The sequence below is a fragment of the Pezoporus occidentalis genome, unplaced genomic scaffold (genome assembly GCF_034315485.1).
Source record: "Pezoporus occidentalis ecotype Australia unplaced genomic scaffold, CSIRO_AGI_Poc_V1 ctg64, whole genome shotgun sequence".
Classification (NCBI taxonomy): domain Eukaryota; kingdom Metazoa; phylum Chordata; class Aves; order Psittaciformes; family Psittacidae; genus Pezoporus; species Pezoporus occidentalis.
Genome location: NW_026915987.1, coordinates 1390030 through 1416602, shown reverse-complemented (window position 1 = coordinate 1416602; position 26573 = coordinate 1390030). Strand labels below are relative to the sequence as shown.

The following is a 26573-nucleotide window of genomic DNA, read 5'->3' as shown; positions in this document are numbered from 1 at the left end:
GATGGCATTAAAGTAACCTCAGCAATGGTGGTCTTGTATATTCAGCGGTGATTTTGGCTATCACCATCACCTTAGAAGCATTGTATGCCTTTCTTCAAGGTTATAACTGGAAACTGGGTAAGACACAAGAAAGGTCTTCTGCGCTGAGGTTTGGAGGGAGGAGGATAAAGAAAACAGATGCTGCATCTAAGCTGGGATTTCCCTGAGTAAATAAATTACAAAATTACATTAAAGCATCTTTTTTAGTTGCATATAAAAGCTAGGAAATGAATGTCTCCTCCATAATTGCTGCAGAGGGCTTAAACCAGCCATTTCTATTTGCAGTTACTTATTTCAATAAACTTTTATTTATTTCCATTTGAGTTAATGTTCCTGTTCATGAATATTTTGAGGGATTCAGAGCACTGTCCAAAACTAATGCTGATTTTCACTAGGGGAAAGCCACATTCCCCCTCAGTCTAGACTGATATCCCTCCCTCCATGCCCATGGGAAAGCAGCAAGATGACTATAATAAACATTTTCAGATGCAGTTGCTTTAGCTCAAGCACAAAATTAACTTTCTGTTAGCTTTTAAGGAAACAAGTGAACAAGCAAACAAAATCCCCATCTCTTTCCATAGGACGTCATCTCAGTTGTACTTTCCCCCCTCTTTTCTAGTGGAAACATGTCATTTGTGGATGTAGCCATACGCTCTGTGTTTCAATTGAACCCAAGTCATGCGGTTTACTTAACTAAATTAAGGAATGGAGGAAATCACTTGAACACCTTGTTCTTAAAGCTCAAAGCCAGGAAATGAGAAGGCCTTGCTGCTCATTTTAATTCTTATAAATAAGAACTTGCTCTTTCAGAGTTTTCAGAGGGAAAGAGTTTGGCCTAGCAAGAAATCAGCTCAGTCAGGGATGTGAGGGAGACCCAGTTTAGATTCCTGCTGTGAATCATGCTGTGGGTATTACCTAGCTGCCCTTATCCTAAAAAGTTTCTGCTGAGGTTTGAGCTGTAATTCCACTTCGAGAACATTCAGTCTTAAACCTGAAACATGTCTGCAGAAAAAGCTCAGTTTAATACATTTCTCAATAAATAAAAGCAATTACAGACTGACCTACTTGATGATTCAGGCTGTGCTGTGAAATGTTGGACCCGTGGACTTAGTGTTTCCCTTCAGACTTGTTATACAAACACCACTTAATGCAGGAAACTTCCCCTACCCATGGCAATCCCTTTTCTCCCTTCCTTGTTTTAAATCATTACAGCTTGGGGTTGGGCTGAATTGGATCTGTAGGACTCTAAATGCCCCTTCAGAGCCCCAGTGATGATTTGGAGTTAGGAAAACTATTTTGCTAAACTGCCTTATCCCATGGGAGGCACTTCAGTATCGAGAAGCTAAATGTGTGACTCAATTCCCATCAGCCAGCTGACTGAGCTGGCTCTGCCTCATTTTAGCCCATTGCCACTGCAGAGCAGCTCTAGCCACCTTCCCAGCTTTCCTTGTCAATTAAGCTAATGCATTTCACTTTGCAAGAGAGCAGGATTACCAGCAAGCAGCTACCTCATGGAGGATGGTAACTTGATGGCTTCAAAGAATATACCCCATCTTGGTGACTTTTGATGGGCGGTTGATTGGTTTTGTGTGCTGGAGACCCGGTTTTGGGGATTGGGAGCGCAACTTGCCCAGGAGCAATGGGATGGGAAAGTGCTGAGTGATGGGGCTCCATGTCTCCATCAGTGGGGAGCTATTCTGTGTGCTTTGGGGTTTTTTTTAAGGAGATGGTGCACAACTGCTCCTGCTTTTGCTGGCTGTGGTGAGGCTGAGGCTCAGTGCCTGCTGCCAGCGAGTGGAGGGGTGCAGGAGGAGCAGGGGCTGCTGGAGTGAGCTCGGTCCGTATGTCCGCAGGCATCCTGGAGACCGGTGCAATATGGAGCGGTTCAGTGTTTGATGAATGTTGTCATTAGTGTTTGTGGCACTTACGGGCTTCCATTTATCCTGAGCAACAGTGATTTATGTGCGGGGCATATATCCAGGTAAAAAGTAGTTTAAAAACTAGGGGAAGGCCTCTCAGAGAGCTTTAGCCTCTTCCCCTCCTCTCCTTCCCCATAAACTAATCACTTCCTTTCTCTCCTCTCCTCCCCAATTCTACAACAGCAGTTCCTCCATTTGAGAAGACATTTTAACCCTAAAAAAGTGGCTTTTAAAGGTTCCTGGTATTTCTCCTTTTCCTCAGCCTGCTTCTCCATCTTTCCACCCTGCTAAAGGTGCATCTTTCAAAGCTGCTTATGCCAGGGTGATGATGCAGTACTGTGCTTGCAAAGGGAAATGCCCATGGGAATGAGCTCAGAAACCTCACTGACAGCCTGGAACAGGAGGGAAAAAGAAGCGAGGAGCAGGTTTGATTGTTTGATAAAAGCCCAGGATTTCAGTCCTCCTTGGCCCCAATTAGGTATTAGTTGAGCAAAAAGAAAACTCAAACCGCTAGATTCATTATGACACTAGGAAAAGTTGGCTTGCCTACTTTTGTTATATAGGAATAACATTCTGAAGAGGCAAACTGATAAATGCCAGGCATTCAAAACCGAAGTCTTTATTGAACCCAAGTGGCTTTTTTTTCCCTCCTTCTTTCTGTTCCATTTTAAGGAAAATAGACCATTTTTGTCCTGATTTGGATGGGGAAGCTGATCTCAATCTTTCTTAGAATGGGAGCTCGGCTTTCTGATGAGCTCTGCCTGCGTATGGACTCCCCAGTCAGCAGTTTAATGCCACTCCATTCATTTACACCAGTGTAAATCAGGAGTAATTGTCCTGAAATCAATGTCACCGTGATTGACCAGATTTTCAGAAGAGCTCAGCTCCCAGCTAAGCCCCTGCCACACATGGCCAGATGTATTTATTTATTTCATTTAAAGAGCTCTGTGGATACCTATCCCCTGTGGAATCGGGCACTGAGCGACAATATTGAATGCTGATTGCAGCTTGTCAGAAAATGAGGGAGGGGAGAAAAAGCAATATTTGCAAAATCCTTTGAAATAGAGTTTTTTTTTCTTCTTTGCCTTTTTAAGGAGTATTATGTTTTTCCTAGTCAACTTCCATCCTCCTCCCCCTTTCCAAGATCGTGTGCGCACTTCCTGCTTGCTATTCCTGATTCTCTCTAACTGTGAGATTGCATCTCAGCACAAAATGGATGTGAGACCCCACAGACTGAGAAGGCTGCAGGAAAAGCAGAATCATAGAGTCATAGAATAGTAAGGGTTGGAAAGGACCCTAAGATCATCCAGTTCCAACCTCCTGCCATGGGCAGGGACACCTCACACTAGACCATGTCACCCAAGGCTCTGTCCAACTTGGCCTTGAACAGTGCCAGGGATGGAGCATTTAGGACTTCTTTGGGCAACCTGTGCCAGCGGCTCATCACCCTCACAGTAAGGAAAGGTGATGTGTTGCCCCATAGTGCTACTAGGATAACAGTTGCATTCACTGGGTGTGAACCCTTCTGCCTAGCCCAAGGTTGGATCAGGTCTTGAGACATACTAGCGTATTGCTCCCTTAAAGGTTTTGAGCTTGTTTTCCTCAAAACAGTCATCAGGGGTCGCTCTGTGCCAGAAGAAGGTTGGGGATGGACATTGAGATCAACATGGTCGTGTTCCAACCCCAGCGAAGGGGGAAGGAAGACCTTTAAGGTCTTCCAACCCAAACCATTCTATGATTCTATGCGCTTTGCCCAAATGTGCCATGGTTGGATTCCCTTTTACAGCTTTACACCATCCTTAGGTGTTGCCCTTGAAGCTTGCTCCACACCATAATGGGAACCCAAGCAGCAAGAAGATGAGCTTGGGGACAGCCACCAAAGGGAGATGTGGGGCAGGACCCATCAGTTTGGCATCCTGCTTACAGAGTGCTCTTTACTGCAAGCCAGCCTTGCTGCCACCTCACTTGCCAGTGCTGTGGCATTCCCATGCTGGCTGCGTGACGCAGCATCTAGCTTGCTATAGCCTTGTGTGTGCAGACAGGCTGAGGGGCTGCCCTGAGTGAGGAATGTAATAATTGCTTCTTTGCTTCCTTGCTATTTCCTCCCTCTCCCTTTCTCTTTGGCTTGTGAATGGACGGTAAACACCTCCGTGATTCAGGTTTGCTGTGTGAGGACGTGCAGGGAGCAGGCGGGGGAACAGGGCTGAGGGCAGCATCCTCCGGGAAGGAGGCCGATGTGTGTGTGTGTGTGTTGAACCACATGTTCTCATTTTGATTCACATTGAATATGAAAGGCAAGCAGAAACCCAATTAGTAACCTCTGAACTAGCCCCGTGTTATCTCTGGGAACACATGCCATCTGCCAGCTCCTCCGCCACCCCACGGCCCCCTCCCTCTTCCCAGCTAAATGAAACAGGTTTCTGGGCTGGAGACACCACACAGGGACCAATGTTTAATAAAACAAACCATACCCACCTCCCAGCCACCCAGTTCAGCTCCCACCCCATGGTTATCTGCAGCTTCCTCTCTTCCCCTCAGTCTTTACACTTTGCTTCCTCACCCTACTTTCAGCATTGTTACCCCTGGAAGGGTTGAGAGTAACTCAGCACCAGTGAGGAGATCTGACTGCTGATGGCTGGGCTGACAGGGCTCAGCGCATGCCATGGGCAGCTCTCAGCACTTTGCTGTATGCTGTGGTCAGAGAAAGCTGCCTCCAGCCACAAAGAGGGAGATTCCAAGCGGGAATGAAGTAAAAACCCCTTGTAATTCTGGCATCCGAGCTTGAAGGATCTGGGCACTGCTGTGATGAAACCCAGAGGCAAGGGAGAGGCAGAGTTGGTCGCAAACATGCTGCTGACATGAACTGGCAAGAGAAGGTTTTTTCTCCAGTGCTGGCCTTGCTTTTGGGGTGGATGCTGTCACCAGGATGTTTGCATGGATGACATTCTGTATAGCACAAATATGGGCAGGGGCTATAGGTGACTGTGCGCAGGTTGTCCTCCCTGGTGTGACATGGTAAAAAAGGAAGAAGGTGGAAACAGCACAACTTGGCTGCAATGACCTGGGTGCTGCAAATGGCTGGAGTTCCCCACCAGCCCCTGGTTGAGCTCCAGGTTTTCATCCTGCTCTTAGACGCCCAGGGCATGTTGGTGGCATCAACAGCTCACTCACCCTGGGAGGAGAGTGAAAACAAGAAAGGCTCCTTCCACCATGCTGCCTGGTGGGACACTGGGAAGGACACACAGTCCAGTGCATCCCTTCCCAGGGATGGCAGAGGTTTGACCATGCTGCCTTCCTTCCCAACAGCCTGGATAATTGTGTGTTTACAGTCAAATTGACAGATGGGAGTTTCAGTGTTTCACAGAGGCAGATGGTATCAGAGGAGGGTGGGAAAAGTCTGGCAAGGAAATGCCAACCAGCTCTCCTTGTGCCAAAGCTGTAACATATGCCTGCCTTATGCAAAGCAGCCCCGTTTTCCTCCAGAAAAGTTCAGGGAAATAGAGCTGTGAATCAATAACCCAGGTCTCCTGTCAAATGCTGCACGTGCCGATGGTCTCTGTCTTTCCCAGCTAAAGAGAAGCCTCCATGTGAGCACAGGAAAGGGAAAGGCGTTTAAAATCTGGACACTGGCTCCAGCTTGTGCACTCAGACCAAGTGGAGTTGCAATGGTGTTGACCGCTTGATAGGTTTGGGATGGTTAATGGCAATCCTTGAAGTCTTTTTGTCTCTCTTTCATCCTTTTGCTTGTGACTCCAGCTCTAGAGCAAGGATCCTGAATCCCTCAGGTGTGGGTTTTTCCTGTAACAAGTGGCGTGGAGAAAAGAGGGAAAGTCGCCTCTGCACAGAGTCAGCTTCAGAGCATTGGGAGTTGACTGCTTAAAGGAGAGAGAAAGCAGGTTTGCTTGTGATGGGGTTTGGGGTCCTGCTTCTGTACCCTCCTGCTGCTGCTGCAGGGGCTGGGCTGTACCAAGGAGCCTATGAACACGCTGCATTTGTAGCTATAGCCTCTACTCAGTTTGTACACCTATAGATTTCCTCCTTTACTCCCCAGGTGGCCACTACCATCCCCTTTCCTTCCTCCTCTCTTTACCCTTGTAAGGTAAAATCCCCAAGTCCTCTGGCAGAGGTTCAGTGATGCTTTTCCATCCATATTATGCACTAGCTTATGTGAGGGATGGCAGCTAAAGTACTACTGTTACCACTTGTAGGTCACGGTGGGAACTAAGCATCAGGCAAAGGACATTTAGTGTAGCACCCTTCAAATCCAAATTGCTGGGCCCACCTTGCCACCAAAAAGGTAGTAAAGGAAGTTAGAAACCTTACTGGGGGTATAGACATCAACCTCAGCTTCTTAAGGTCACAAAGGAAGATTCACGAGCCCTGAATGACCAGGACCGGGTTTTAAATCTCCTCTGAAAGCTGTTTTCTCCACTGTGGCTGCTGGCACACCGTTCAGCTTGCTGAGAGACTCCAGGTTTTCAGGATCTTTCCAGGTTTTCAATATCTGCTTCAAAGCCCCTGATATTAAGTTGTCAAGAAGGAGGCTGTCAATGAGGAGGACTCCATGTTTATGAGGAAGAATGGTAGATTTGGGACTTATCAGGCTACTCAGACAAAAGGTAGATCATAGAAAGAGGTGGGTATTTCTCTGTTAGGGATATTTCTCTACTAGGGACAGACCAGACTCCCCAGCAGTTGTGCCTGCATACAGGTGGAATGATGGGCATGATGAGTGCCAAGGGCTTCCAGCCTGATCCTGCATCGTGCAGGAGAAGCAGAATGAGGTGCTGGGCTCTCTGAGTAAGCACCAAGTCCAAGGGGGAGATGGTGTCTCTGTGCCTGGTACTGAAGCTTTTCAAGGCAGTCACAGACAGTTTAAGCTCAATGCTGAATCCTTCAATGGGGACTTCAAGGATACATGGTGTAGAAGGAAAATTGAGGTGAGTTAAGTGATAGCTGGCAAGGAAGAGGAGCCAGCAGTTGGGTAATCAAAGAGTTAAGCCATTGCATCCCCATTGGGACCATTCCCTGTAGGCTGTGCTGAAAGCCTGGGGTTTATTACCCAGCTTGTAGGATGCTGCCAAGTTTCTGCATCCCATGTAGGTGACAGGCATTTGAAACAGAGAAAAACAGCCAACCTGAGCCTGCCCCTTCCTCTCACAAAGTATAATTAATGGCAGTGAGATGAATCTCCTCTGCTGGTGCATCACATGCAGCGAGGAGGCTGAGATCCTGTTTGTTACAGATCTGGGCCACCTCTAATGCAGAGTTTGCAGAGGTCCTGAGTCCTGGTAGCTTTGGAGGTGGGAGGTGAGCAGCATGAGGATTCTGTTGAGGGTTTGCTCTTCCTTTCTTTCCCTTTTCCCCATTTCTATTTGGAGGAGTTCATGTGGGAGCGCCAGCCCTTGGGTTGGGACACAGTGTTCTTGGATGCTGCGAACATCCAAGTTTTGATATCTATATATATAGTTTTTATATATGTCTAAAGAAGCAAACTCTTTACCAATGCATCTCAAAAAGTGGTACAGAAATACAGTATGCAAACAGCCTCCAGTGTAAGACTCACAGTTACAGCAGCAGTTTTTAGAACATAAAATCCAGACAAGCTACTGTATGAAATGCTAAGAAACTGAAGCACACTGATCTCTGGGGAGCAGCCAAGTGTCCTTGTCCTTTCTTCGCATGGGGAGGCAGGTCTTGCAGGCAATGACAAGCTGAAACCTCGTTTCCAAGCCTCTAGTTGTGGACATGGGGTTTTAACAAAGTAAGAGCATCAGGATCCCCTCTGTGGAGGAAAGCAAAGCTCAGCCCATTCCTGCAGAGTCCCCCTTGGCACAGGATGGGACAGAGGGTGGGATTCATCACCATGGACAGCCTAAAACACTGTTAAGGCTTTCAACAGAGCATCTCAAACAAACAGATGCTGGTCTCTCTGAGGGGCAGCAACCCTGCGGCATCACCTGCTGCCCGTGCTCCTACCTTACAGCAAATTCCCTCAGGCATTTTAGCTGCCCTTAGGCACTAATCACAGCTTCTGAGACTCAAAGCTGTTGTACAGTGCCTGGCGGTGCAGGCGAGCAGTGTTCATTCCGCACAGAAGGTGCTGGGGCTCTAAAGAGCAAGGATACAGGCAGGAGCAGGATGGGGTTGGAGGAGAGCAGGAGGTCTTTAGATCACACTCAAGTTATAAGGCCACGTTCATCCTTGATGAAACTGCTGCAGTCAGTGCCGAATAACACCCCTGACTGATTGCCATTTCTCAGTGATGGGGAGATGGAAATCTCTGTGCTAAATAGCTACAGCCCAAGCACTTCTGCCTCCCTGGCTGCTTTTGGCATCCTTTGCTTACAGCAGCTCCAGTGTGGGCATCATGCTGGGCCAACTGGGAAGGGTGACTGCCCAGAAACAGTGATGCTTGTTCACATTAGTTATCAGAGCAGCAGCAGTCCTAGCTTTGCTGGGGATGCCATGTGCATCCCATGCTGGAGCAGCATGGGTGGGAAGCCCAGAGGCACAAGCCCCCAGTGCCAGTGGCTGTGGGTGCCAGTGCATGTCCCCACAGGGCAGCAAGTGTCTCTGCTCAGCTTATGGGTCCAAAATCCTGTTCCCCCACAGCCCCAGTGATGGATCTGTCAGTCTGATCTGCTGCTATCCCTTCTGTTGTCTGTCCTTTCACCTCCATTTCACCTCTGGCTTTGCCTCCCCCTTTATTCTGTTTTCATTATCTTTATCTTGTAAGTCCCTATTACCTGCTTTTATCTGCAAAAGCATCTAATCTCTGTCAGCACCTGATGTTTGGATGGATGTGGATAGAACACATCGACTCTATTTTTGTTATTTCTTACTTTACTGTGAGATTTTAAACTGCTCTTCAGCTCTTGGGTTCCCTCTTGCTCCTTCTTTAACTTTGCAGCGATGCTTTTGCAGCTCCTTTCTTGCAGGATGAGGATGAAGGACCGGATTGTCTATATACTGCTCACATTCCTGTCTTTTGGCCTGAGTAAGTGTCAGCCCTCTGAGCCTGGATTAGTTAAGGAGGGGGCTCCAGAGGTGGCTAAGCACATTACATCTGGAGGGAGGAGGTGGAGAGGGACAGAGCACTGCCTAAAACTAGTAGTCCCTGCTACTCAGTGACCTTGGGGAAGGCGCATGCATTTCTCCTTCAGGCTGTCAGTGCTTTGGGAACAGGAACAGTGTCTCATTACCTACGTACATATAAATACATCATTTAGCACAGTGGTGGGCGTCTTTACTGCTATTATAGTAACAACCTGTCTCCCCACCTCCTATCTCCATCTGAGAGGCAAGAAGTGCTTCTCTGTCTGGGTATGAATAGCAGTATGGGGTTTGCTGCTGGATTTTGATCTGAGAAAGGACTCAGCTTTCCCCTGCCTTTAGCAGAGACATCCCTAATGTATATAACCCAGGAAAAAGGGACCTCCTGCTCATGTCTTGGTCCTAGCGCTAAGTGGTTCCTCAGTTTCCCCATGTATAAAATGATATTGATCTGTTATCAAAGCTGTTCAGGACAGATTGACCTTGGGTCTTCAGAGCTGCTCCATAGGACCTAAACAACTTCCCTCTCTACTTCTGACCCCACTGGGAATGCAGCACAGCAAGAATGGGGCCAAAAGATGCTGGAGCCCCTGTTCATGGCTGTGGCTGCAGCAGTTGCCAGGAAGCCAGGCAGGAGTAAATCTGCCACCAGTGGAGGTGAAGGGTGCACGAGAGAAGGACACTATTGCTCCTTCCCCAGAAATGGAGAAGAAAAGGGAGAGCTGGAAAACACGTTTAGTGATTCCCAACAGCTGGAAGTGGAGTTCTGTATAACGTACAGCATGGGGGCTGTGAAGGAGAGTGGAGAGAGGAGATAGAAAGGATCTGAAATCTGTGGGGTGACTGAGCCTGATTTGATTGACCAGGAAACCTTTCCCTGAGCTGAGTGCACCGGCTCTGACAAACAGAAACGCTGCCCTGATGCATGTAGGACTGAGAGGTCCATATGCTGGGAGTGCTGGAAACTCCAAGATGCAGGAAGAGTGAGCAAAGAGGGCAGGAAGGACAAATACGTGAGCTAAGGAGGTGGGCAGGCAGGCCCTGCTGTGGAGGAAGGTTAAAGTCACATTGATCTGTACAAGGAAAACATATTCTCGCCACTTCTCATCCTCTTTTCAGATGATCCTGCATCAAATAAAAAGAAGAGCTGTTTTCCAAGCCTGGCTTTAAAGATCTCTCCATTGATACAGCAGATAAACAGCCACTTGCTGACAGTGAAGGTGCCAAAGTGATTTTGTGATGATATACGCTGGGCTGGGAGGGAGGACAGAGAGGAGAGGTTGCTGAACATGATAAAATGCGGAGGAAGGTGACGGGCAGGGCTGAACCAAGGACATGAGGCTGATGGGAGATGTGGCAGCTCAGAGCAAGGCGAGCACTAAGGGGATGCGTGGCTGGGGAGGGAATGGCCAATGTCAGGGCTTGGATCTGGATTAAAGAGGGGATAGGCATTCAGGCTGCTGTGTCTTTGAAAGGTCAGTTATTTAGGAGCTTGCTGAGTAGGCATCAGGCACCCTTAAAAATAACCAGGACCCCAGTGCATTGCTGTTGGCCTGGTTCCCATCACATATTGGAAGGAGACTGATTATTTGGCTGGAAGTTCACCCCTGAGGAGGCAAATTCTCATTGTTATTCATGGCTCTGCTGCTTTTCAGGCACTTGTCAGGGGGAACCAACACAGGAGGTGTGTGGGCACCTGCTCACAGTGATGGAGGACAGGAGCAGCACTGTCCATACCCCATGGGGAGTGGAGTAGGTGCTTCTTTGAAGACAAGGAATTGCCCTAACATCACTCCAATCCCAGTCTCTGGGAATAGAAGATGCTTCGGATGGAGCCTGGAGCATCATGGCTCAACACCAAATCAAGCAGCCCATCAGAAATCCAGCTGCATGGTGTCCCCCAGATGATGGCTTTCATTTAACTGGTTTCTAACAGCAGCTCAGTCTCAAACAGACAAGGGAAAGCATCAGGAAAAGGAAAAGCTTTCAGCAGAAAGGTGGAAGAAGGTGGAATGATTCCAAAGTGAAGTGCAAGAGCTCAGGCAATGACGAAATTTAAAGAACATTTGTGGTCCAAGATTTAGGGTCACTGCTAAAGAATTAAAAGCATTCATGAAAGCTCCTCTGAAGAGGAAAAGAGACCTCTCTGCTCTGTGCTTCTGGCTGGTTCTCCAAGGAAATCCCAGTCCTACAGAGACCACAAAAGTATTCAGATCTCTGTCCCACAGAGAAAACAGGGTCTTTACCAGCTCTGGTCCAAGCCAGGATCCTCAGCTGAGCACAAACATCTTCATTTTAGGAACAGACACAAAGCATGTTCCAAACCTTGTACCACTTGCAGTTTTGGAGTGTTTTATTCCTTGTGTAATATGCAACTGCTGGGTGTAGGGTAAATGGGACAGGCACAGATCCCATGACCAGAGGACAGGGCTGCATCTCCTCTCCACAGAGTGGCTTGGTCCCAAGACTCATGTGATAGGAAACAAAGTTGTGAGAAGCATATTAGGAGCAAAGGACAGGGTTTCTGTGGGGTCCTGGACTCCATTATCAGCCCTATATTTCCCTAATCCATTTAGGCCATTCCCTTCCACATCCCTTACCTCTGCACTCCCAGGTGTTTGATGGAGCTGTGTGCTTCTCTCCATACAGCACTGAGCTATTTCCATGAAAGGCTGTGTATAACTGTGAAGTATTATTATTGCACACCTTTTGGAAAGTGCCTTGAGACGGCTTGGAATGATAAGGTGTTATAAGGCGGAGAAGTTGTGCACAGATAAATTCACTGTGAAATGTGTTTTGCTAGAGACATTTATGTAGCATAGCATCTTATCAAGGAACTTTGCCCAAGAAACAAATTCTCATGCCTGTATAAAGAGACTATAATTGAACTGTTGACTCACAGTTATGGGAAAAAACAAAGTGGGGGGAAATTTCCAGGGCCTTTAGGACCCCAAGGAGGAATATAATTAAGAAAGACATAATTAGAAACCTGAAGCAAGCCCATTCACTGCAAATGAGTGCTGAAGCAGCAAGCCAGAAGAGCTGGGCTGAGGCTAAGTTACAAGACAGATGGCTGAGGATTTGTAGGTCAGTAGCTCTTGGATCTGCTGGGCCAAGATGTGGTCAGGGTACCATATGGATGAAGGGCAAATAAGACAGGGTAGCCAAGCAAGCCATTCACTCTGCTTACCCAGAAAGGCTCGGATCCCTCACAAACAGGACAAACTTATGCAGTTTTCACATATTCTCAGCAAGAGAGTGAGTCCCAGGCTCCCCTGGGACATGGGGCCAGTATAAGCTTTGCTTATTTGAGATTACACAGCCAAGAAGGAAGCAAAGTTCATGAGCAATACTTAACGGACTTTAACTCTGCCCTTGTTTTGGTTAGCCCATGCTTGGTTCTGCCAGCTTTTGCAATAGATTTCATTTATAAACTGTTCTTCCTCCTTGATGATGATCTTTATGAGCCTCAATTTTTTTTCCCCTATCTGTCATTGGGGTAAAGAAATCTTGAAAGGAATTATAAGGATTCTCTTTATCTAACTCCCAGTTTATGGTTTAATGGTTAAGGCGTAGCCTTCAAATGGAGGAAGGGCCATGTTGTGGATTACTTACACTGGGTTTCTTGTGGTTGGTACCCAAGCTCCCCAGGTTAGCCATCAGCAAACCATTGTGATCAGTTGTAGCACTGCACCCTAAGCCAGAAGAGGTGGCAGAGCAGGTATAAGTCTCCTGTTCAGCTGAGGCCGTGAACCAGTGTTGCAGCAGCTGATGTCTATTTTCCTTAAACTCTACAGACAGCGTCTTCAGAACTTAATTTGATTTTGATTGATTTTTTGAAACTTGAAACACTTCTAAACTAATTTTCAGTATATTACTCTTGTCAACTCTTAAAGATTTTGTCAGGAAGAATTTGCTGAACAGACACAGTAATTTCGTTGCTCATTTTGGCAGATCACCCCTAAAGAGGAAAGTGGGGAGGAGGGGGTGTTATTACAGCTGCAGTTATTAGAATATACACTGCAATTACTCTGCTCCGATTTATGGGGTATTTCAGAGCAGTTTTGGAGAGCAGCCTCTAGAAGCTCAAGGTGTACATGTGTGTGTGTGTAAAGCTAAAACCTCACCATTGGGTTGTTATTCCACTCAGCTTTGAGGGGAGTCCACTTTAAAGGTTGGGTTCTAAGATCAAACTTCATGTCCATCTCACTGGCTGCATCACCAGGCAGTAAGAGCGCAGCACTCCCTAGGTCTAAGCTCTGCACAAGGGCTAAGGAAAAGAGCTTGTAACGCTGCAACACCACTATCTGGGGACTCCTGAAAATGTCATCTTCACTGCTGCTAACCAAGTGTGAAATGCTACCAAGTGACTTAGTTGTTTCCCCACGTGTGGATGGCAACACGGGCAAGAAGTCAAGGTGAAATGGGACGCAGTCTATAGGGAGAAGCGAGGAAGAGGTTGTTAAATGGGAAATCTTTTCACTATAAAAATGCTGAGTGATGTCATATTCAATGAGGTAAATTAACACGGTTTTTAGGGTCTGGGTTAGTTTTCTGATAGATTAAAGAGCTGAGCTGGCTCATTGTACAGTCTTGTGAGCTCCAGAGATAAACCAAGGCATGTGCACAGCCAGGACAGAGAGAGGATGTCCAGAACAGCATGGGAAGGGGGTTATGACCATCTCTTTTTGATGCCAATGAGTTGTTTGTGCAGCTCAACTTTATGAACCCTATCCTTGGAGAAGCAGCAGAGACATCACCTCACTGAAAGGCAGCCACTTCTGGGGTAGAACCTGACAGCTGTCTACCCACAGACCATTTGTACAACCAGGAGATGTAAAGCGTCTCACTGCTGTCCCTGACAGGATAATTAGGTTTTCTTTCATTTATTTTGCCCTTTCTATATATGGATGTTCTCCTCTGTTTATAAGCTTAATTGCACAGCAGAGACAGAGGCAAAAACCTGATACATCCAGTGACCTCCATGACATGGACTGCATTAGTACGTGTGTGTTCTGCTCTGTGGTGGTTGCTGGTAACTCACATTGTCTCCTGTGTCTAGTGCACCATAGGAGCTGTATCTCTTAGGCTGTTTTAGGATGGTGATACTAAAAATCCATCACTGAGAAGCTAGAGAGGACCAGCATTAGGGATATAAACCAGCATGGTCATTGCAGAAAGGGTTTTACATGAAGTGAGGAGAGTAACTCAGTGCTGGAACTCTGGATGGGCACAAGTGTTGGCTGTGTTGCAGCAATCCCCATTTGACAGAACACAAAATGAAGGTGGCTTTTCAGAGATTCTTATTCCCCCTGGATGTCTCAGTGCAACCTTTGCATCCTCCAGACTGTTGCTTTTTGACCTGGGAGGTTTAACTCTTAACCTTATGTCTCTTGTGCTTTCCAGATTACCCTCCCCAGCAGGTGTCTAGGGGGAGATTTGTATTATAGAAATGGTCAGAATCTCTCCAAGCACTAAGCTCAGGGTTTTTTATCATCAACAGCCTTGTTCCCTCCTGCCCTCTATTGTTTTGCTTTATTCTCTCTTAGTGAAAGACTTTTCAATCAAACACTCACATATGCTGATTGGCTTGGACCATTCATGCAAACTGGAACCTGGAAAATTGCAGTGTTCTTTTCCTATTAAAAACAAAGAAAAAGGAAAGACTTCTCTTTCTTTACTTTTTTCCCTTCTGAAATATCAAATGGGAGGGGGAAGATGCACAGCAAGGGGCTTCCTGCCATCTGGGCTGGAAGATCGGCTCAGCGCTGCTCTCTTCACTCTTCCATCACTTGCATTTCTCATCAATTACCATGGAGCTGGTCGATATCAAAATGAAAGTGCCAGGGATTGACAGCAGAGTCACTGAATAGTGTTCTGTATGAATGACATATAATCATAGAATCAGACTGGTTTATGTTGAAAGGGACCTTAAAGCTCATCCAGCCCCTGCCATGGGCAGGGACACCTTCCACTAGAGCAGCTTGCTCCAAGCCCCTGTGTTCAACCTGGCCTTGAATACTGCCAGGGATGGGGCAGCCACAGCTTTTCTGAGCAGGGAGAATGAGTCGGGTTCTGGGGTAGGCAGGGAGGCATGGGAGCTGGGAAGAGGTGCATACTAAGATATTTGCCTTATCAGAGAACTGTATAGAGCATCCAATGTAACAAACTACCCCAGGTATCACTGATGTGCTCATGTGGACATATTGTGCTGCTAACAGAGTATTTCTCCTAGCAGTTTGCAAGCCCTCTAGTGGGGTTTGCTGCTTTCTCTGTTACTTGAAAGCTGTCACAACCAGCCGGACCAGATAAATCTATGTCGATAGATTGGGCATTGTGAGTTGAGTTAGTAAACACAGGTATTTAAAGTGCATCTGTGCTTGTGTAGGTTCATTTTTATTGCATAAAGGGTGAAGGCACCATGCCTGTCTGTAGCAATGGGTTTTGCATCTTGCAGTTTGTTGACTCCCTAATTTCTTCCCCAAGGGACGCATAGACCCTGCATAGCAGATGTGAGCTCTGTCGCAGCAGACGTGATCTCTGTAGTTACCACTCATGGATCCATTAGCAAAAAAAATGGAGGGCCTTCCAGGATTCCCAAACTCCAGACTGAAAACCACCATACACAGATTTATAGGGACATCACTCTCCTGTGACAGTGTCTTCACAGAGGGGTGAAAGGGGGGAATTATGGGGCCAAGGGCAGCTCTGAAACAGCAAGGTTCTGCCTCTTGTGGGCATGTCCAGGTGGGTTTCACAGTGATGGTCCCACAGCTTAGCATAATTTGGACCCTAAAGCTGCAGAACATACAGTTGCTTCCTGTATGCTACTTCCCCCACCAAAGGGAACTGAAATTTAAGTGGAACATTTTCAGGACAGAAGCTGGAATTTCTTTTTCTCTAACTCCATACTTACCTTTGCAGAGCAAGGCCAAGATGTTCCCATTAAAAACCCATAAACATTTAAAATCTGTTTTAAATTAAAAAATTTAAATAGAAAATGTGCAGGGCTGTCAGAAACAAAGGTACAAAAGCATTTGTCAGGCTTTTCCTAACAACACAAACCCAAAGCAACAAGAACATTGGCCTCGTTCAGCCTTGCTTTCCACACCGAGTGCACTGCCAGTACACAGTTTCTGACTCAGCTGTTTTCAACGCTCCTACAAGGCACTGGTTCCTAACGTTTCATCTATTTCATTGAGAAGTTGTAACTTCAATCCAGTAATGCTGATCCTTAGAAACCAACCAGCAGACCCCTCTGAGCTCAGTGCTGTATGAAGTGAGACCAGACCTCCAACCTCAGTTAAACAATTCAATGCCAGTTCTCAGCTCCCCCCGTTGTCTTTGAAGAGCTGAGCCATCTCTCTGCTCTTAGCAGGGGCACCAAGTGGCATACACCTATCTTGCCCACACTAAATGACAGCTCATGACCCAAATATCTGTTATAATATTAGTCCCTTACCTGCTGCTTATTACCTGGTGCTATTGGCAATGGAAGGAAGGGATTTTGTTTTAAACACGAGGATATTTTCATCCTTGGCATTATTATGCTGACCTCACCGGAGCTGGAGCCGCTTGGAACTTGTGCTGCTTTGAAGCTGACGGTTTGCCTGGCCTCCCTCCTGCCTGCTCATCCTGTGTCCCCAGTGAGGGCTCCTCCAGCATATGCTACTTCCCAGCAGGATGCTTGCACAATGCAATTATTGCAAGCCTTCTCCTCCAGTGCTTAGTTTTCCATTGTTCTTTATTTTGCTTTGAAGGGCCCACTTCCTCCCTGTTTTGTTTTGGTTTTTTTTTCTCTTCTCAAGAAATCGGGTGCATAAAATGATTCCATCTCATCCCTAGGCTGCATTTGAAGGATATTGTCTATTTGCAGAATCCTCAGCTGTGTTTATGCTCCAGGCACCAAACCTCTCTTTCCCTTGGAAAAGAGGGAGCAAATCCTCCCTTTGCCTCCTGTCCTGCAGAGCGTCTGGCTCAGGGATACGTTGTTCTAAATAACCATTAACCTCCCCAAAATGTGGTTCACTTTCTATTGCAGTGACAGATCATTCTCTCCATCATTTCTGCACTCTTTTCTCTCTTCCTGCATGTTACAAACACATCTATACACAAGTCCTTGTGAGTGCGCTCTGATGAGGGCAAACAAGTTCACTGTGAGAGGAGAGGTGCTTTGTGGACCACAGAAAGTAAGAACATGCTGACTGTGGCCACCAGACTGCTCCCAGTCAAAGTCCTTGTCCCATTGGAATGGGAGAGGATGGAAGTATATAACCTCTCCTGGCAGACCACATGTAGGCAAAAAGCTGCAGGTTGGCTCTCTGCGGTTCAAAGGGTGAGATAAATTATTTAAGGATATCTGGAACTGTTATTTCAGGGATGAGGGTCTATGGGAAAGTCTCTGCTAGTGGATCCTCAGCACATCCTGCACATGAATTTCTGTTACCCAGATGTGTGTAGTTTAGTTGCTGTTCTCCTCCCCTAGGGAAACCTGCACTGTCCCTGCTCCTACAGAGCATCAGTACCTCTTGGGTTTAGCTGCTATATTTGTCCATGGACATGAATGGGTCCCAGTGGATCTGAGGGTGCTTTGTTCCCTGGCTGATTGGTTGATGGGAGACCTGGGGCATGTGGCTTTCCACAAGACCCCTAGCTGCATCAGTACACAGTGGAGAGTGTGAATCCCTCAGGATCACACCAGAGCAAGAAGACCCAGTTCCAACTGGGTGTTTATTTGAGGTTAAACCAACCCATGCTGGTGGATGTTGGATCAGTTAACTGGTAGCCTGGAAGGTCAACAGGAGCTAAGTGACCTTCCCCTCTGCTCCTTGGGATACCTGCAGGCTCTGGAGCAAACCTATCCCCTGTGTTCATTTGCTCCCTGCTCCCTGAGGATGGCAGGCAGCCATCGCAGTGCTCCAAGCAGATCCCAGCCCCTCACATTAATTCTCTCTCACATCTTGAGAGGCGTATGACAGCAGCAAACCCTCTGAGTGAATCCTAGCCCTATATTAATTCACTTCCAGGTCCAGCTCTCTAATCTGCTGTCATCTGAAAGTGATACTAATGCCAGGTTTCCATATCCAGCATCCCGCTGTGTCTCCTGCTGCAGTCGGAGTCACCCTGGGAGAGATCAGCTCTGCCTGAGGAGGGTAAACCAAGTGCTTGATTTCAAACAGCATCAAGTCAAGATATATTGTGGTGGGGGGAAAGGGAGGGAGGAAGGAATGAAGGGTGAGGAACATATTCCCTTAAAAGGGGTGAGTGGAGAAGAGCACAGACAGGCTTATTTCTATCTATCCCCAGTCTGTCCATCTTTGCTACCCACACTTCACTGCTCCAGTTGTCACAGTACTCTCTTGCAAGACCAGTTTCCCTGCCCCACTTGAGCCTAATTAGTCTCTTAGCACTGCAAAGATAGACAGTCTAATAACCCCAACCTATATGACTGTCCCTATGCTGAGGAGTAAGGATGAGGCTGCTTGCTGTAAAGCTTAGTGTGCTGTCAGCTGCCGAGCCAGTTTCTTGCTCAACTGCCCACAACACTGCAAGGCACAGGACTTGCCAGGGAGGTGTAAGGTCCTGTTCACCATGAAAACAACAGGTAGTGGATGGGTTAGGATGGGTTCTCCAGCTCCTTCCTTATTAAACAGCTTCTGTCAACCAAACCTCCTTCCCCTTCATCATGTACTGCTCATCCAGGCAAGGGGGAGGAAGGTGAATGCTTATTTAATTTAGCACTGCAAGAAAAGAATAAAGATACCTCAATTCAGACATGATGTTTCCTTCAGTTCCTTAAATATTTTACTGGCCAGCAATGCTGTGATATTTTTGTGAAGGTCAGTAAAAAATACTTAAGAAAGCCAAGGAAAAACATCTGTAACAAGCACCAGTCACTTCTAAAAAGAGCAGGAAAGAGCTTTCAACAGATCTGAAGTGATTTGTACTAATGCTTGCTTTGGGCTGTTTTTTCCCTCATGTGTTTTATTTACTGTGTATCTGAGGTACCTTCAGAAACCTAATTTCCTGAGGTATTTTTCCCAGCACTTTTGGAGAATCAAGCTCTTGAAGGGGATTGGGAAATCTCAGTATAATATCCTCCAAACCCTCCTGTCATTTCTGACAGTGCTGGCTGCAGACAAGCAATGCACCCTGCAAAGGTGAAGCACTGAGTCAGGAACACGACTTGTGCTCCCAAAGGGTCTGTCAAACAAAGACTGAAGATCTCTGCTGAGTGGATGTGGAACAACTCCTTCCCTTTGCTATGGCTTGGCAATTCCCAGCACAATTGAATGGGAAATGTGGCTGTGTGTGAGCTTCAGTGGATGGTTCATCTTACACTGAGGTCTGAGGGCTTGGTGTAAGCCATTGGAGGAAGGATGCTGCGTGGGAGCTGAGGTTAAGTCTCCAGCTCCTAATGGATGTGGACACAGCATGTAACGTACTTTACACTCATTCATCTTTCAAGAGAAAATAGCAACCTGCAGGATAGGAGCAATAAGAAAACAGTGGGGAGATATCTTACGCGTCCAGAGTCATCATAGAGGAATTCAGTGGAAGAACTGAACCCCATGGCAGGGGGGTTGGAACTGAATGATCTTTAAGGTGTCTTCCAACCCAAACCAGTCTACAATTCTATGTTGCCTTGCCTGTGACTTCAGTTCCTGAAGTGCTCAGGACTTGAGCCTGCCAGCACCCCTTCCTAGAGAGAACCTCCTGCAATCCTCCATGAGAGCAGTCTGCAGTGAGGAAACCGCCTGTCCCTGCTTGATGTTTATGGCAGCATGGCTCTCTCCCCTGGCTGCTACCTTATGCTGTGCCACTTCATTTGCCCTTATGTTCCTTTTGCTAAATGCTAGGAAATCAGTACTTACCAAGTGCTGGCCCAGAATTTATTTGACTTTAATTTCCCTCTATGACCCTGTCTGCTAATCTCTATTGCACAGATAAAGAGAGGTAACCCAGGCACCATTACCCGTGATGTGGAGAATTTTCTGCAATTCAATTATAATCTCTTTTTTTTTCCCCTTGAGCAATAAAATCTCTCTGTCTCTCTCTCTCTTTCCCTTCCTTTAAACTTGTTCTCATAATTCTCCCTCTCCTGCTCTCAAGATGAGGTTAGGTACTTCTCTGATGTCTTCTTGGCTGGCTTGTTTGTGGAAGTCAAAGCAGTTAGCATGGGAGCTGAAGGCTCAGCAACGTGCACGTGTTGTTTAATGCATTGCTGGGAAATGTGCAGGTGAAACACATGAAGTGAATGGAATCGATTAGCACATGGAAAGGATGCTCAGTTCTGCACAGACATCTCTTTCTGGGTGGTTTTCAACCTTTCTTCCTCTAGAAATGCCAGCATGATGAGTAGCAAAGTTGCTGCTGAATTGATGGTTTAATTTGACTTCTTTTTCCTCTTGCCTTTAGAGGTATTTTGAGGAAGGCATCCATTTGCAACCATGCTGCCCCTGCGAAAGGCTGTGCTCATTTGTCTGCAGCTTCTTTGGAAGGTGAGTAATTCTCAATGCATTTTTCTTGGGCACCACTTAGCCTGGAAAGAAGATCTTTCATGTAAGCTTGTAACCTTTAGGACAGCAATGCTCTCAATGCATCATCAATAGATATACTGTCTTTCTCACATGGTGATTATTTGCAACTGTGAAACAACTTTGATTTCAAAGTTTGGGTCCCAGGAAAAAGTATTTCCCTATTTCTTCCTTTTTTGTTACACAGTTTCTAAGTTTTTTTTTTCACTTTTATTATAAGTTTATAATTTTTTTTTGTCATTTGTTAGTTTAATTTGACTTAAATTTAAACCATAAAGGACAGAAGATGAACAGCAATGACAAAAGTAGATCTCTGAGTAATGGTGAAGCTGGCCTTAGAAAGGACATCAAAATAACTGACTTCTGGATTTTATTATTAATAAGAATAGTCATTGTTAAAACAGATCATCAGTATTGGAGATAGCAACTAGACCTCCATAGAACAGTCTGCTTAAGTCTCTATTTACAATGAAAAATGCTCTGCCCATTAGCAAACATTGATTGCACCTAAACTCAATAAGGCAATTAATGACTGACTGGAGGTGGGGTCAAATCCATATCCCCAGGTTCAAGCTAAGTCTCTCAGAAGTCCATCTGAATGGCTGCTGCACGTCTCAGTTGCATATTTTAGGGGTCTGGGTCAAAGGCCAGTATCTGTGTGACTCCAGACTTGTGGAAATACAGTCTGGATCCAGCAGGTCCTATTGCATACGTAAGAAGACAGATGGTGACTGAGCTTGCCTTCTTCTGGTAAGATGAAATGATCTATCTCTAAGTTAACTCTATTAAAAACCCCTTTGAGGGCAGTCTGAAACACAGACACCCTGCCAGCCACCATTTACACAGACCAGGATGTTTGTATTTTCCCATGGGTATGCCTAGTAATAAAATGCATGTGTATTTCTGCAGTTGTCCTACAAGTCTGCTTTTTAAAGCAGCAACGTTTTACCATAGACAGCACAAAACACCCATAAATTGATCCCTATCCTCGGGCATTTCATCTGATTTCATTGTAGGGTTAACTTCTTTGCCACAAGATCAGCCTATAGCATTTATTTCTTCAGTGTTACTGTGAGGTTTTTCTCAGCACAAGCAGCAAAACAATGACTTGCTGTGCATTCTCAGGGTATTTTAATGGTCCTATCTCCATATCTGTTACAATTTACAATAGAGAAGAGCTCTGACTGGCATACGGTTGTCAGCCAAGAGAAAACCATGCGACTAAGAAGCAGATCAATGTTGACATTGTGGAGGCACCTCTGGAAAGAATTAATCGAGTCTGATCTTTGCATACCCTCTTGGTATGGATTTTCACTAGACATGGTGCTGTTTCCACACAAAGAATGTCCAAGGTGCTCTCCTCAAGGTCAACCCATTGAAGTTGATGAACGCTTTATAGATTGCAGGCTTCTTTGGGCACAGACCTTGTTTGTCTCAGTGCTGCAGTACCACCTTCTATTGAAGCTATGGCATCTGGGCAGGCCACTGGTACTTAGGCTAGGTGTGGAAGTTTAAAAGAGCCTTTGCATGTATGGGAAGTGGTGTGTGGAAGGAGAAGGATTGGGGTTTGAACTTGTAAATAAATCATAGAATAGTTTGGGTTGGAAAGGACCTTAAGATCATCCAGTCCCAACCCCCTGCCATGGGCAGGGATGCCTCACACTAGACCATGTTACCCAAAGGCTCTGTCCAAACTGGCCTTGAATGCTGCCAGGGATGGAGCATTTACCACTTCTTTGGCCAACCTGTTCCAGGGCCTCACCGCCCTCACAGTAAAGAACTTCTGCCTTATATCCAACCTGAACTTCCCCTATTTCAGTTTGAACCCATCACCCTTTGTCCTATTGCTACAGTCTCCTAGGAACAATGAATTCCTCTTTTAATCAGGGGGTGAAGGGAACCACCAGGTTCAACCATAATTCAGGTTCACAACCTAAGATCAAGGTTGCCCTCATCTCATCAGTTGGTTAATTCAGGCTAGCCACTCTGTACCATGACTTGTCAACATTTATTTTGGCTGGTAGCACAGATATGTGTATGTCTGCAGCTCCATTGCTCCTAAAGGTAAAATCAAGACCTTTATTACTGCTTGTTATTAGTAGCTGTTAGTTGTAATGGAGCTTAATGATACATCCACAGTGGAGCACAGAACAGCCATATTCCTTAGGCAGAACTTAAACCACCCTAAAAGGAGAAGGCACAATGTATCATATTTTACATATGTTGTATTTCAAGACAACACCAGAATAGGCATCACGGGCTTGGGATCTAAGAGGTAATCTTATGAATTAACAAAAGTAAAACTCTCTGGTAAACAGGTTCGGAATTTGTGATGAATAATTAGTCACTACAACATTTTCTTAATGGTCTATTAAATGACTTGGGGTGGAAATCTCAGCAGCTGACTTGTGAATATCTAAAACAAAACCCTCTCTTTTCCAAAGAAATAATAGTCTAATTAATATTGAAAAGAACAACCTGCTTTCACTATTTCTTGTGTCTTTAAGAACAGAAGAGGCTTATAAAAGAGAAACCTATCCAGCATGTGCTGATTGCTGCCAGAAACCAGCTCTTCAAGAACTGTCACTGAGAGTCATTAATTATCTGCAGGTCCCATTTGCTCTGAATCAGTGGCAAACTTTGTGAGGTTTGGGATAGTTTTAACTAATGCATGAATGAGATGTAATATGCTCCTTGTTTGAACAATTGTCCTGGCACAACCCTGGAATTAAAGGATTGTGGGTAAAAAATGAAACTAAATGGGATGCTGAACACATCTAAGGGAGGAATATGGGAGTCGTGTGGGCTCACGCCATGCTCCCCTGCTCCTACAGCCTGAACCTCATGCTGGGACTGCACACACAGCTACACCATACCGAGGCCTGCTGAGGAAACCACACAGCTAGACAAGGACAGCTTCTCTTTTAGATGAGTGGATGCGAAGATGCAATGCACATTTTTGTGAACTAATGAGATGAGTAGCTTCCATTTCAAATCTACTCAAAATATTTAGAGTTTTTTCCTTTGTTATTTTAACACAAGCTGCTTCTTTTCCCTTTTTCCTTTTCCCTTTTTCCTTTTTGCTTTACCGTTTTCTCCTTTTTCTGTTTCCCTGTTTCTCTTTTCCCTTTTCCTTTTTCCTTTTTCTTTTCCTTTTCTTTTTTTAATGCTTCACTGGCATAATTAAACCCTAAATGCATTGGACCAGTGATCAGGACAACCAGAAAATCAAAGTAACATAGACCAGGCTACTACCACTGTACAGGCTGTCCAAGGCCACGTGCCTATGAATAGATCTCTCAGTGGTGATTTTATACTGCAAGCTCTGTCCTAATACAGCTACCTGGCCTCCAGATGGGACTTATCATATTTCTGGCCAGTTCAAGCTGACATAAAGGAATTTGGGTCTTCCATGTCACTGGTTTTAATGGGTGGAGTTTCTTATCTCTCTCAAAGAAGGCATATACTGCTGTTCCAAGCAGAATTTGCTCTGTATTTAATAAGCACAAGCTGCACAGTGGAACAGACAGCAAGTGCTGAGCAGTGCTTAGCATTTAGAGAGACAGATCAGGAGGGTGTTGAGTCCATCAGGTCTGTGCTTTTACACTGGCACAGCTATGCTGTCAGGGAAGCAGGTTTTTAATTCACGGAGTTCCTTTGCCTTCATGGTGAGGAAAGAAAAACCGTGTTTGGGTGTTTGCCTTTGATTTCACAAGGACCACACTTTCACTCATAATTTCACTCCAAAGAGTAATATTGTTCTGCTCCGGTAGGATGCTGGCTCCTATTTAACTTTCAGACCTTGTCTTCAGCTGCCACATTCTCATGAATATACTGGCACCATCTGAATGCTCACGAATAAGGGATAACATGACTCTGCATAGCAGATGAGTCAAAAACCCAGAGCTTTTGCTTATGGTATTTTTTGTTGTTACATTTGCACCCTGCCAGCTGTTGATCTTTCTAATGTGCCGCTTAGCAGTCAGGCTTTGCTCCCTCTTGCTTAATGAACTATGTGAGAAATCACAGGCCAGGGGCTGCTTTTAAAGCTAGTAGTGATGGTCCGTAAAGAAGAAATCCCCTGGACCACTAGAGCTGGAGACCTAGCAGCGCTGTTGTCAGAGATGATAGAGAAAAAAAGGTGATGGAAGAGTTCTTGTTTCACCCTTGATGTACTTATACCTCTTGGATATAAGTGTTGAAGTTAAATCGTGAGAGTTATTGCACATGCTGTGGGACTGGAAAGGATTTGTGCTCTTGTGAAACAGGCGACTCTTCCCCCAGAAAACCTTGTATCCCAGTAAACATCACCTAATGGTGAGCATATGGCAGAGCACAGGCGCATGGACACGCTCTCCACACCCTGTTGTAGATGATCCCCAACTATAGTGCCTGATGAGCATGGCTTCAGGTCCAGGAAAGGTGTTTTAGGTTTGGAAACCACCTTTCTTACTAATATCTTGGAGAATGGGCAGTGTGAGCTGCCCTCAGCCCTGCATGCAGACGTGCCTATGAGGGGGTTCATGGGTAGTCAACATGAGTCTGTACCATTGCCTGCAGGGAGTGCTCACTGAGCAGGGATGGCTGGGTACGTGCTGGATGATGTCTTTCCCTCTGGTAGGCAGCTACAGCTTTGCAGCAGCCGGCAGCTTGCTGCCAGCAGACTGCCTCATTCTCATTCAAGAGCTGAAGCCGAGGATGCTGCCAGCTCACTCCTGTTGCAGGGGCTTCAGGAAGAGATGCGTTTCCCCTGAAGCCCTTTCTCAAACATGTTAGCCCTCTGTTTTGTGGAGCCAGCTCGCTCCATCCTCTGCCTCCTGCTTCTCCTTTTGTTGGCTTTGGGATTTCTCGTGGACCCTCCGCTCCCCCTTCCAAGCACCTCTTGGTTATTAAAATGCAGCTCAGGATAGTTCACTTTGCCTGGTACATTATCATTCCTCGTTAGAGACCCCTCCAGGGCCTGTGATATGCCTGCACTGACTTTATAATTACAAAGTCAATTTCTAAACAGACATTTGCAAATAAGTCAATTTAAATACCGAGATTTGCAAACAATAATTAAGCAGTAGCTTCTTTTTTAATATCTATATATATAATTAATGCCCATGGGCTTTCCATTTTACCTTGCGACTGTGTAGCTTGCAATTGTTTGTTGAGCTGAACCATTCTCAGAAAGCAAATCAAATCACTGATGGGTTTTAAAGCTGTTTTAAGAGAATGCCCTACCTCCCCCTACCTCATTCCACTCCAGCTCCATGAGCCATTTCTTAGGCAGTCCCCAGTCCAGCCAGCAGCTATAGGGAGCAACTGAGCTGGGGCTTTTTCCCCTTCAGTGTAAGGATGGTGACCTGATCTGCCAAAATATATTCAACACCACAACAGACTGGGGAAGACTGTGTTAAAGAAGCCAAGCAATAAAAGTAGTCTGCAAGAATGAGGGAAAATGCATTCTGGAGCAGAAGATGAGCACAGTCTATCTGGGGTCTCCTCCAGGGTAATGCAGTGAGAGGGCTCATGCTATGAGCAGTGTTAAGAGAAGAGCAAATGGGTCCAGGAGGAGGAATCTCTCCTTTACTTTGGGACAGGTCCTCACATTATTCCATGTCACCGTGCTATGGGACCATGGGATGTTGAGGCATGAATAGGTGATCCTAGACATAGAGAGGTGAAAGAGAGGGTTGGTTGCATTTCTTGTTAGGAGGCTCCCAGGTTTCCATCCTGATGCTCTCCATAGTTGATGCAGCACTGTCCCTTGGTAAGCCTTGTTACCTCCAAGCCTATTCCCAGCTCTCAAGAGGAAGCTTACCCATTCTTCCCACTCCTTTTCTCTGAATCTCCTCTGTGTCTCTACGTGGTTTTTAGTCTATCTAATGCCCTTGAAGAGGTCTCAGCTTCTCTCTGGCCCTCATTGATTTCTAGTTCTCCCTTTAGCACAATGCTGCTGCATCTGAGGACAGAGCTTCCCTCACAAGCAACTTGGATATTCTACAGCCCAGCCCATATAGGTCCCTCTTCTAAGCCT

General features: G+C 45.9%; 1 long non-coding RNA gene across 1 annotated transcript in view; it reads left to right on the top strand.

Moving 5' to 3' along the window:
* LOC134174911 (uncharacterized) overlaps positions 1 to 26363 on the top strand; it is a 38186-nt gene extending 11823 nt beyond the window's left edge. Inside the window, exons 2-3 of the long non-coding RNA XR_009968828.1 lie at positions 20433 to 20515; positions 23386 to 26363. This is a non-coding gene — a long non-coding RNA (uncharacterized LOC134174911). The remainder of the gene's footprint in view (positions 1 to 20432; positions 20516 to 23385) is intronic.
* The last annotated feature ends 210 nt before the right edge of the window (positions 26364 to 26573 follow it).